Source organism: Leptinotarsa decemlineata, unplaced genomic scaffold (genome assembly GCF_025532065.1).
Source record: "Leptinotarsa decemlineata unplaced genomic scaffold, Ldec_3_MD MMD2_tig00004307_RagTag_RagTag, whole genome shotgun sequence".
NCBI classification, from domain to species: Eukaryota; Metazoa; Arthropoda; class Insecta; order Coleoptera; family Chrysomelidae; genus Leptinotarsa; species Leptinotarsa decemlineata.
In genome coordinates, this window is record NW_027412606.1 from 14,982,710 (window position 1) to 14,996,229 (window position 13,520).

The following is a 13,520-nucleotide window of genomic DNA, read 5'->3' on the forward strand; positions in this document are numbered from 1 at the left end:
GAATGGTATTTAAATTCGATATTTTGTAAGCAGGCCAGCCTTCAAGTATCTGTACCTAGCTACAAACCAAATTACGGCACCATAGTATTCCTTAACTCAAATATATTAGCATTTTTAGAGGTCATGATTTCCGAAGAAAAAAATTTAAATAAATCATAGTTCGAAAACGGTAATAGATAGGTATAGGAAAATTTCAAGTTGTCGGGTGCTTATTTTGAAAAATCAAACTTGCTACTACTTTCTAATGGGAATGACAACACCGCATCATCGAAAATACTTTAGTTAGGTAGAGAATGTGCTCTCTATTGAATTTTCGAAGAGATCCGGTGTATGGCCTACGTCTAATATGCCATCCACCGTGAATCAACCTGTATATGGTGTACAATTCGGAAGAACACATCTTTGATAAGTCGCGTTTATTAGACACCCTGTATGTTAAGAGTAATTTTTGTAACATAAGTTCCATAGTTCTCTACAACTTTTATTTGTGGCAGTTTTCCATCCCCTATACCGTTATTACGTCCTGCATAAACAGACTGGCCTTTTTAAAGGAGCCACTATTAGAACTCGAAAACCTTCAAAGTTACAAGGTCGGTTGAATTACAAAAATTTGCATATTTCAAAGGTCAATCAAATGGGCGTTTTCAGATTATTTAAAAAAATCAAAGTTGTTGATTTTTGTGATTAATTGTGTGTAGTATATCTATACTTGCTTTTGGCTTCATGAAATTTCAGAAAGAAGGTTTTGTTCAATATTGGCCTTGTATGTTTTTCGAAGGTATTTTTCTTTCGTTTAATTCAATGTTTATATGAGGGCTTTTCTCCCACTTTTGTGTCTCTAACTTACAGTTACACGTCTTTGCACAGAGTTACTTTTTTTTAAAATTGATTGTTTCCTTTCATTCTTTGGAAGATTTCCATAATTTTTGTATAAAGATACACATAGAAAGCCGAAACCTTTCTTTTCCAAAAATATTGAAATCACTTTTCATACATAAGAACGAGATGCGTTTCGATAACCAAGTTAGCATCATTAGGAGATGACTGATGCTGTGTACGAATGTGGGAAACGGAATGTAAGAACGTACAACATGGAATTTGATCGTTAGTGTTTCATGTTTCTCTCAATTATTTTTGCAAAATCATTCATGTGCGAAACCTTGATACAACAAACTTAGCCCTTTACACGTGAAAGAAAGAGTTAAGCATATATGGAAGTTACCCAATTAGAAACACTGAACATGAGAAATGAATAAAAAAGAATGAGATAAATAGACAGTGGTGCACCAACACCGGCATGGTTCCGTTGTTTAATCAAGTAATAATCAGGTGTGCCTTGGTCATTGACAGAAGAGAGCTGCTCGTCTATCCGGCCAATTAGCACCCTCGACGTGTCATGCCGGTCGGACGAAACGGCTGGCTGGTTGCTCGCCGAACTGGGCTCTTTAAACTTTTAAATGACCACGCTCGCGTGAGCACGTGCTGCCTGGTGCCGCTTCTTCTCTTCGCGTAGTTCGCAATGAGCGCCGCCACTGGAACGACTGTATACATTTTATAGAAAAAATCACAGTATAAGTATCTGAACCTGATTAAAATTATTTCACAAAATGAATGGCATACGAATGAACTCCAAAAACCATTTGAATTGGTATCCAAATATTAAACAATTTTCACGCTCAAAACGCGTATCACAACACAGTAACTTCTTTAGTTGAACTGTTACTTCAAACTTAATTAGTTAATAATAATTTTTGGGAAAGAAAGTTTTTGGCTTTCTACTACTCCATCTTGATACAAAAAAAAAAGAAGAATGAGGGAGTCTTCCAAAGAAAGAAAGGAAGTAACTTTATACATGGATATGTAGATCATGCAAAGAAGTAACTTTCAGACACAAACTGTCCTCAGTCCTCCTGAAACAGCTGTTTCAGGAGGACTGAGGACAGTTTCACAGTCCTCCTGAAACAGCTGTTTCAGGAGGACTGTGAAAGTAGCTACTTTCATATAAACATTGAATTATACGAAAGAAAAAATTCCTTCGAAACAAATACTTCTATATGAACACTGAATTATACAGAAGACACTTTTCTTTACTCAGTTTGTATTTCAAACATTCGTTGTGGAATAAAAATCAGATATCATTCACATGAGTTCTACTTTGAATGAATGGTAACAAATTGCACTTACATAGAACACTGCCATCCTCCCTGGTATACACCGATGTTTCGCCTTAAGACACCTGCCCTAAGGCTCTTCAGTACCAAATTGGATAACATTATAGAAAATACACACACTTCATTCATGAATTACGATTTTTTAATGTCACGGAATAAGCTTGATCGTCATCGATGACATCGTAATGACATTCATGCACCTATTTGATTTAATCCCAGCCAAGAGGAATCTTTTTTTTTGTATCAAGATGGAGTAGTAGAAAGCCAAAAACTTTCTTTCCCAAAAATTTATCACTCCTAAAAAATATAACCCCTTCAATTTTAATAATAATATTCTTTAAACGACATTTTTTTATGGACGACTTAATATTTCATACTTGTTTTTGAGGTACCACAATCTGAAAAAAATGAAAGATAAATCAATAGAGAACCTTCTGAAATGTAGTAGAAGGGCAAACCGAAAAGTTCACCCCGAAAAGTTACTGCGTAATATAAACTACTGAAAAGTTCAATTAGCCAGTAACTTGTCGTATTCATAAATTTTGCCTACAAATTGAAAAAAAAATTAAATGGGAAAATTAAATATTCATACTTGGCTTTCTTGAACTATAATACTTATTTCAAAATTCTTTTGACACAAGTCAAAAGGATGGAATGTCCAAATGTCACACGCGACAGTCTACATGAACGCACATACTGGATGTTTTTTGGGAATTCATTTCAGTTAAGGTTCATATTTCCGTGTTCAACTTCTCTTCTCAGTAATGGCAACCATTGGCGATGCCACGGGAGGCAAAGGAGGGCAGTATGTCCCCCCTCGCCCTTTGCAAAATGTTATTCTTAGCGCTGTTTCGATTTTAAATATTTCACAAATATTTTGGGAAACCAATAAACTCGGTTTCTTCACCCCAAACTTTTTTTTGTGTTCTGAAATTCTCCTTTTGAAATTTGTAGACCTTCTTTCTATATTAACATTCAGGCACGTTGTACATGTTAATATATATATATACTTGATTCTTGTTTTTGTCAATGTTTGATTTGTTGATTTTTATATGTCTAGGTATCTATGGTGATACCAATCTGTGCTATATAAGTATTCTGTTGTTACGATTTTTTGGTATATGCGAGTTTCTTGTAGGTGTTAGCATTATTTTCGATGCGAAGGTATACTTGGTGAATGACCTGTTCGAAAAGTTATTTGTTCAGGATGTGATGAATCATGTTCGGCTTTTAGTTATACACTGGGTTTATATTTTAATATTTTGATATGATAGGCAAATATGTTGAATTTCAAAACACTCAGTATTGAAAATCAAGTACCCAGATTTTGTATACAAATGAAATTCAATATATTCAGCATATATTATAACTTTTATCAAAAATAAAACTAAAATATTAACGTTTCTCATTGATCCTCCTAACAGAACCATCTATTCAAATATTTTGACAGTTTAAAGAAAAATTACATCCCTACGAAGATATCATTTGTAGCTGTGAAATATCTACCAAATTAGTCCCACAATATTTAAGAAATGGTCTTGAAAAATTATCAATTGTGAAATAATATTCTTTTCTGCCAAATGAAAAATATTTCATTGAATAACATTGAAATATTTCCGTATTTTGTTAATTCGATTAAAAATCTTATCGAAACTAGCAAATGCGTTAACAAATTTCACTTAGGCTCAGTTACCTTCAATAATTTACTCTGATCATTTTGATTACAAATATAATAAAATGTATTTTCGGGAAAGAAAGTTTTTGGCTTTCTACTACTCCATCTTGATAAAAAAAATGTGGAAATCTTCCAAAGAAAGTAAAGAAGTAATCAATTTTATAATAAATAACTCTATACATGGATGTGTAGATCATTCAAAGAAGTAACTTTCAGACACAAACTGGCACCTCTGGCTCAGAAAAAATTCATAACAAGCACTTTTCAATCACCAGAAATGCAATATTCTTCTCGACGCGCGTCGTTTTCACATAATATTTTGTTACTTAAAACTAATTTATATAGTTCATTATATGATTTTTACTATAAATGTTAACAAAAACCACAACACGTGTTTCGCTATACAATATCTTACTCAAGCGTTATCATATGAAACTCTCGTCAGTCAGCTTGTTTCCTCTGTCACGCCGCTACTTTTATTGCTTATCAGGGCATTACAGATTTCAGAGATTGTGCTGTTTGTTCTTATCATACGATTTGTGAAATGTTGTGGCTGATGACACTTTTACAGCTCCGATGTCTCTAAAGGAGTCAAATGATCATTTCGGAAAGTAGAGATATAAATTATTGAATATATATTGTATTTTGCGTATAGGCGAGTTGAGAGAATCAAAATAAAAATTCAGTGTTTTGATCAAAATAGATTTAAGGTAGGCGTTCATGTGCATATCTGTAGAAGTGTAAAACAAACTTGTAGATGTTTCGTTGCTTTGTGATTTCAATTATTTACTTATTCATTTATACACTGAGTATATCAACGCAACATATTTGAAAGAGTTCATAATATAATAATATGTATATGCTATACATTATATAGCATTTATAACATACTAGCACCACCCCACCCCAATCAAAAGAATAGAAAGAATACTTCCTTATTTCTCAAGTTATTAGCACTTTTGAGCATTATTGTGCCTGGCCAATAAGAGTGATTTAAAATTCATAGAGGACAATAATACACTGGAATGGATCACATTACTGATTATCCAACTCACAGATATAAATTGGATACTTTGCTTTGAGACTGTTGAGATTGTCCTGCAAACAATCGGAAGTACTACTATTTATTTTCTTAGAAATCTGCATATAATTTTCGATAATCCATACAAGTACATATAGGTTTGCAAGTAATACTTTATTGCACATTTTCACCGAGAAGTTTACAAAACCGTAACACGTGTTTCTCTTTACAATAGCTTCCTCAGGGGTTTTCATGTTGGTACATATACGTATCATGAAAAAATTGAGATATTAACCCGTCGAGTTTCTGAAAGCTTCAAACCAAACAGAAAAGCTCCAGTAGGAAGTTCCACTTCTTGAATTAAAAAAAGAGGTTTGTCTAGGTTAGTACATCATTTACAAAAACGATTAGGTGAACACGAATATATGATAGAAAATAAAACACTTCAATTTCGTCATCAATAAACAAAAATTCGTAAATTCGGATTGAGATAATCTTAGAGAAACACAACGTGAAACCAATATTTAGGCCAACGGAAACTAAGTCTAAGGTGAGCTAAGGAGCCCAGAGAACCTTTGGCAACATCTGGGATATACCGGATTCCTTGTAGCTGCGGGTCGGTCTACATTGGAACCACGAAAAGAATTATAGGTACCCGTCTCTCTAAACACAAGAGAAATTGTAGCCGAACAACGGGAACAACAACTCGATCACCAATTCGAGCACTTCGACTCTAACCTCATTGCCTTTCATAATGTCTACTGCATAAGTAGACGAAACGTCAGACAAAAAAAAAAGCAAAACATGGTCAAAAAAATCGAAAAAATGGCTGTGACACGGTTATACCCGCCCGTGAAAGTTTACATTCTTTGAAACCCTATTGAAAAATCTCGTTACTTCATTGCAATTATCAAATTTTCAACTTCACAAAGGAATGAATGGCTCCGTTTATAATAAAACCTGATTCAAAACACTTTTTTTGATTTCTGAAATATTTATTGAATTGACACATTTACGATGAAAAATTCAACTCGACATTGCCATTTCCTACAGTCAACATCGAGTGCTTCTCGTTAACGATGTTTCCTACTCTAGCGAACACATCGATACTTCTTATCGAAGTTGGAATGCGGCCGCTGCAACTAGTTTCTATGTTATTGTCAATGAAATGGTTCAAGTATTTCCTTCTGGGTATTGTGTTACCGATGGAGAGACGATCTGTATTTATAGACAACGAACTATGGACGAACAATTAAAATTTCGTTCGGGTCAATTTCCTTTTGTCGTTCTGCTCGTTGCTTGTTTTGTTGGCACGGCTCCGACTAGTGAAGAAAGATACCGGGTGGAATAATGAGGAATTTTACACTTGGATGATACTATAGTCTGTTCAAAAATCAAAGAAACTTCAGAAGCATATTTATATATATATATATATATATATATATATATATATATATATATATATATATATATATATATATATATATATATATATATATATATATATATATATATATATATATATATATATATATATATATAAAATCGAGACAGGTTAATGCAGTCAAGCTGCTGGAAAATAATTCCATGAAAATTGAAAGATAAATAGATTAGTACATTTATACAACCAAGTCATATTTTCCAGCAGCTTGACTGCATTAACCTTTCTAGATCGTATATATATATATATATATATATATATATATATATATATATATATATATATATATATATATATTAAATTCTACAAGAAGGATTTGAAGCTTTATATCTTCTATTAATTATCTGCGAGCGCTTTCGACAGTTGGTAGTACTGTCATCATCTGGCATTCCTCAAACTGAACTGGTTATCCTGTTGTCTGTCTCTTTATACGGTCAGAGCGTCTTAACTCAGGTATTTCAGGTACTTTAGGTAAATTTGCCTGTATTTGTTCTGCATCAGGTACTCTTCTTCGTGTTAGATCTTCTCTAGGAATGTGTATGGTTTTGTTTAATACATTGAATGTGAAATCTTGTTGTGTTTTGATTTGTACTTGTTCCTCGATAAGTGATTAATGACTGTTGAATTTATGGATGTTCAAGTTTTCCCAAATGTCCATGCGGTTTCCCTTGTTGATTTGTTTTATTAGTTTTATGTTCTCTGGTAAAACAAATCATATATATATATATATATATATATATATATATATATATATATATATATATATATATATATATATATATGTCCCATAGGCGTACTGCATTCAAATCATTTACTCTTAAGGAATTGAATAAATGAATATACAAATGTTATTCTTGAAAAATTTTATTTATTACCAAAAAAAATAACAAATCTACTACGACAAATATGAAAATATGCCCAGTAGTAACCAAGACATTTTACATCGAATAAGTATTTAGTTGAAGGGGATTGAAAAAATATTGAAATAGAAGTTGAGAAACTTGTGCGAGCTAAGGACTGAAGAGGTCTTACCTTTTAACGTGTGATTCCTAACACGGTTGCAGAATCATCCCAGCTCCAACCAGATAAATTCTCTCGAGAAAAATATCTGGTCGATGCGGGAATCGAACCCACGGCCTTCCGATTGTGAGTCAGGCGCACTATCACCGCGGCCAATTCCACCACAACATATCATTGGAATATTTATATTAATACACCCAGTCCGACGCCTATTGATACTAACTTTAACGCAATATGAGAAAAATCGTCGGCCGCCTCTTTAAATGTCGTTTGTCGAAACTCACTATTTTAATGGATCGTTAGCGGCGTCCCCAAGGGGCATAGCGGGTAGAAAGATCTCAGTGACTTTGTGGATAAATTCCAGTGCCACTTGCTTGAGACGACTTTCTTTGATGTACCGGCATGTTTGCATTCTTGAAATTTTTTCACTCTCAGATAATACCGAATGGACGCTAAACGATGTTATTTCACTCATTAGAAATGCAATGATGGGTGTCCCTCCAATCATTACAGCATCATTTGTTCAACTGTAATCTCTATTAGTGAAATAATTATATGAAAATGTATAGATTATTAAATGCACCTCCATGCAAAGCTGAGCATAGAACTGAAGTTGTCATAAAATGGCGGATGCGCCGGTCTATTTCGAATTTATAGGCATGCTTTCATAAGTTATTTTCCGCAAACTATTAGTCAAGTAATAGTATCTAGTTATAGCAGTATAACAGGTTATATAATAAATTCTTTTTTTCTCTAGACAATCATCATATCGATATTTGTATTAGAAAACACATTCCAGCAAGTTTTGGCTCATCAAACGAGTTGATAGGTATTTGATTGATTTCTCTCGACACATTTGAAATGTCAAAATTGAAACCAAAAAGCAGTTCTTGATTTTCTACCTCTTTTTGAACAATGATAAATTGGGTAAGGCTTTTGCCTTCATATTTACCCAATATAGTTTTCGAACGAGCTTGTGAACACGACTCATATTTTTGAAGGCTCGTAATGCATATTTGAGTTTATATGAAGAGTAATCAATATTACTGGAGTATCTTCCCAACACCAAATCGTTATTTTTAACAACTCGACACGTGTTTCGATCACCAAGTGATCATCTTCACGAGCCGAGGCGTTAAAAATAACGATTTAGTGTTGGGAAAAATCTCCATTGATATTCATTATTACAACAAAGGTTCCAAACAGTGTTTCACAAGTGTTATATGAAGAGTACTCATATTGGACCTTTTGATGAGGTTGTACATTATTTTGAGAAGTGACTATCGCCAGAAAGGGGTTTTCTTCTTCCTACAGATATGAAACTGACAACCATAACCCAGGGCTTAGTCCTTCATATAATTTCAATAACTGTCACTGTTCTAATTAAATTGAACCCATAAAATCATTATATGGTTGTGACTATATATCAAAACTTTGTATGAATGCTTCTGAATAAATGAAACAGGGAAGTTTGTTTGAAAGTGATTGACAATGATTCATGACGAATTTCACTAGTTCGGACTTCCATTGCCTAATAATATATAAAAAATTATTTGAAATCCCTGAAACAGCTAAACAAATAAGAATTGAAAATAAATAGCTGTAAATAACAATTAAATTAAGCAAAACAAATTCGAAATGAAATGATAGTGAAATAAATTACAAGTAAAAATAAAACAATTGAACAAAATATAAAAATAAAGAAATACAAAATGGAATAAAGATAAAAATGAAAAGTTAAGAGATTTCAAGCCAAGTTAGTTCACGACGTTTCGATTGTTAGTATCCACAATCGTCTTCGGGTGACGACTGGACTGATTCCTCCGGGAGATGACTATTTATGGGTTTAGTTGTTTCAGGGATATCAAATCAGTTTATATATTAGACAATGGAAGTCCGAACTAGTGAAATTAATCTGAAATTTCAGCCTACCATAACATCTTGACATTGATTACATTTTATTTCTATTACTAGTATGAGATACAGTATCAATAAAAACTTCACCGTTGGCGATACCGACAAATTTTTTTTGGTTTCTCTTCATGAACCTTCATCTACCTTTGCAATCATTCATCTCCTCAGCTTGAATATCATCAATAATTTCCTCTTGAGTCGCATTCTCCCTTGTTGACAACTTGCTAACTTCAATAGGATTGTGGACTGAGTACATTCAGTAATAAATTCGATTTTTTAAGATAAGTCAACCCTAATTTATTTCGATTTCGTTATTGATGTCATAATCAGCTTCGATTTTGGCTGATATGCAATTATAATTTGAAATTTTCATATCGGAATTTAATATCAGAAAGTCTGTTCAATGTACATGCACCTCTCGAAAAAGTTTTCAACAATTTACAATTGTATAATCAAAGCAATGCTTATCTTCAATGTGTTATTAATATCACATGTCTCTATAGGTCTAGTGAGGCTCTTCCACGTTGGTATAGTCGAAGTAACCGGTATTGTGAATACCAGTTACTTCGTCGGCGCCCTCTAAGGCCAAAAAAACCGATATAATGAAATGATGCCGCTGCCAACTAGTCCATGTGGAATAAAGAATTGGCGGTTCGTATTGGATAATTTTTACTAACCAAGTTTTATGATTGGCTGAAGAGTCATAAAATTGAATTTGAAGTCATGTTACGGTGACGAATAGAATGCGAGATTGTTTTTACTCGTTGTGTTGTCAATGTTCAGTTCAGGAACTGATCGCGATTTGAGTGTTGAAATTCGATATTGGTGCAGTTATGATTATTCAGAATTGTTGTCATCTGTTTAAAATGTGGCGTCCTTGGACAAGTACTAATAGTAATAACGAGTGTGATAACAATGCAGACTTTTCCTGTATGGTGATTCCAATAGCGATGGTGAACAATGCGAAAAAGAGATACCAGTGAATAAGATTCGGATGCATTTGAATATTGAAACACAGAGAGTATGTTTCAATGTATATAAGAATCTACATCTCAAGTTTGGTTTCGAGGGAAACAAACTATTACAACCAACATCAGATTTGACCGAAATTCCTTTCTTAACTGTACGTAAAATAGTCAAAAACAAACCTTATGAACGCAAGACGCGATGTGATACGGGATTACCAATACCTGTAGATGTTCATCTAATAAAATCATTGAAAAAAACAATATACGACTGTTACAAAAGCAATGAGATACCTATAATTGGAATCACAGGAAAGAAATTGAATACTTCCGGTCATAACGTGAGCTGCTGTGACAAAACTCTTCAGAATTGGAGAAAGAAACTAGGATTCGGATTTAATATAATAAACAAACGTCAAACAGTTATGGAAAGCAGAAGAATGGTGGAATTGCGGAGGAAGTGAAGGATGGGTTCCGAATTCTTTGAAATTATGTGGATGTTGACTATCATAAGAACATGGAAGCTAATATTTTCAAAGAATGGTTTGAAAACACATAGATCTCAAATTTGGATGCGAATAGTGTAATAGTTCTTGACAACGCTTCCTATCATTCACGACAGTTTATCAAAGTACCGAATAAAAATTCGAGGACAGATGAAATACAAAGTTTTTAAATGGATAACAATTTATATTTTGAAGAAAACTATACCATAAAGCAACTACTTGAAGCTTCACAGACAAAACCATTTGAAAAAGTGTATGCCCTTGAGAGTATTGCTGAAAAGTATGGACACACCATACTGAGACTTCCTCCGTATTTTTGTGTTTTCAATCCCATCGAGTTGATTTGGGGAAAATTGAAATAAAGCATCAGGCGTAAAAATAATTTTCCAGTTCAATTTAATTAGAAAGCAGAAGAATAATGAAATTGTGTGACAAATAATAGTTTAGGAATCACACGTCAAAAGGTAAGACCTCGTTAGTCCTTAGCTCGCACAAGTTTATCAACTTCTGAGAGTTGTTGTTCGTATGGTGGCGATAGCTGATTAACCGATTCTGTGATTCTTATATAATCAGAAATTATTATTGAATAACGAAAATATTCAGCTCCCTAACTATATTATTAAAATGGAACTGTTGAAAGGTAGGTTGCACTATATCGTTTACTTGAACTATACAACCTGCGAAAGTTAAAAAAATCTTTTATATGCCACCCTTATTTCTCTCAATTTGAAGATCATACCAAGTTCATGGGAAAAGTTGCACATTCTAAAATCACTGAAAACATCATACATGTCTAGTTTTGAAGATACTTCAGAAATGAAATTTGTTGTGTAATTTTGCTGGTATTTTGATGAATTTTCCAAATAACATTCTATATTTCTCAGGAACTTAGTTTTAGCTTCAAATTGAAAGATAAATCCATCCAATGGATAGAGTCAACAACTAGTACATATTTCTTGAATACCTGTTGAAATTTTTCAATGATCATATTTTTTTCAAGTTGAAAGCTTCATCACCTGTCAATTTGAATGTTGGTTACTGTGAAAAACATCTTAAATCGGAATTTTGACACTTTCACCTCGACCAATTTCTAACACACGTTTGGTTCTCGTCACGATAATTTGAATGCCAGCATTTGAAATTCAATATAGCGGATGCCACAAAAAGACGTTTCATAATTTCCATAATAACCTCTTTGTATCAAATGGAAGCGACACGCAAAGTGATGTCACATTCATAATTCCCCATTGATGGAAATGAGTAGGTTATGACGCAAGAAAAGGTAAAACTGGAAACTCTGAAGTAGAATAAACCCAAATCAAGCGTATCGAGAAGCGTATCGCAGTTCTGGTGATTGAAAAAAGTGCTTGATTTGGAGGTTGAGTCGTACTAATTCAAAAGCGTAAAACAAACGGATATTGAAAAATGTTTTAGATTCAGACCTGTCTCTTCGTGTTTTCATTGTGCTGAATTTGAACAAGATGTCTGTTTACTCTATCAGCTACCACTTCGGACATACTTACGCTCATAAAATAATTGCCTAGGTATTGGATTAGAAGTATAACAAATATCGATTTATTATATCACAATTTTTTTTAAATAAACAGAAAAGTTCTATATAAATAAACGCATTCAACATTTTCATTTTTACTCTTCTATAATTTCACGTATTTCCGTCCTTTCTATTTCTGTTTTCAAATGTTTCTTAAATTTTTTGAGAAAGGGTTCCATTTTCAAAGTGTCCGGCAGTTAATTGAACAATTTTGGGGCTATGTAATTGAAACTTTTTTATCCGACTGTTTTGTTAATTTTTGGAATGACATACCTATTTTTCTGTCTTGTACTGTAGGAATGGGTGAGTACTTTTAATTTTTCGTTGTTCGAATATTGTTTAATACATACCTGTACGGTATAGAGTTGTCTTATGTCCATTACTTGTGTTTCAGAGTAAAGGGAATCACTAGAATATCTTAGATCTTTCTGTAGAATCATTTTGAGGAATCTTCTTTGAGAGACTTCTATCAAATTCAGGTAAGTTTCACTAGTTCGGACTTCCATTGTCTATTATATAAAATGATTTGAAATCCCTGAAACAAGTAAAAAAGAATAATTGAAAAAGAATAGTTGAAAATAACAATTATATTAAGCAACAATAAACCTGAAATGAAATGATAGTAAAATAACCTACAAGTAAAAATATAATAATTGAATAAATAAAAATTAAAGGAATGCAAAAAGAAAATAATAAAAATAAAAAAGTGTAGAGATTCCAAGTCACGTTAGTTCACGACGTTTCGATTGTTGGTATCTACAATCGTCTTCGGGTGATGACTGGACTGATTCCTCCGAGAGATGACTATTTTATAGGTCGTTGAAATACTTTCACTTTCTCTACTTTCCATTTTCCGCTTCACTGATTCCGTGAGAGATGACCGATTTAGCGGGAGTTGGTCATTTCTCGTTTGATGATGGGTTTCCATATGTTTCGTATATCTACGCTGGCCTGGCTGAATACGTTGTTGGACAACATGTATGCGGCTTCCTTAAATTTTCTCCTGAACCAATGTTCCTCTCTGTGCAAGATCTCAGCTTGGGACCACTCGATGTTGTGTTGATGGGTCCAAACATGGTCTGCTATTCCTGATTTGCTAGTTTCTCCTCGCTGTGTGTGCTTCTTGTGCTCGGCAATGCGAATATTCAATGGCCTCTTAGTTTCACCAATATAGGATTTTCCGCACTCACAGGGTATCCGGTAAATGCAATTCTTGGAATCGCAGTCTGCGTTTGGGGGCCTGGTTTTTGTGAGG

General features: G+C 33.4%; 1 protein-coding gene across 3 annotated transcripts in view; it reads right to left on the bottom strand.

Annotated features, from left to right (window-relative positions):
- The window catches only part of LOC111516774 (zinc transporter ZIP11), a 409,569-nt gene that overhangs the window by 131,938 nt on the left and 264,111 nt on the right, over nucleotides 1-13,520 (bottom strand). The gene's annotated exons all lie outside the window — the stretch shown is intronic.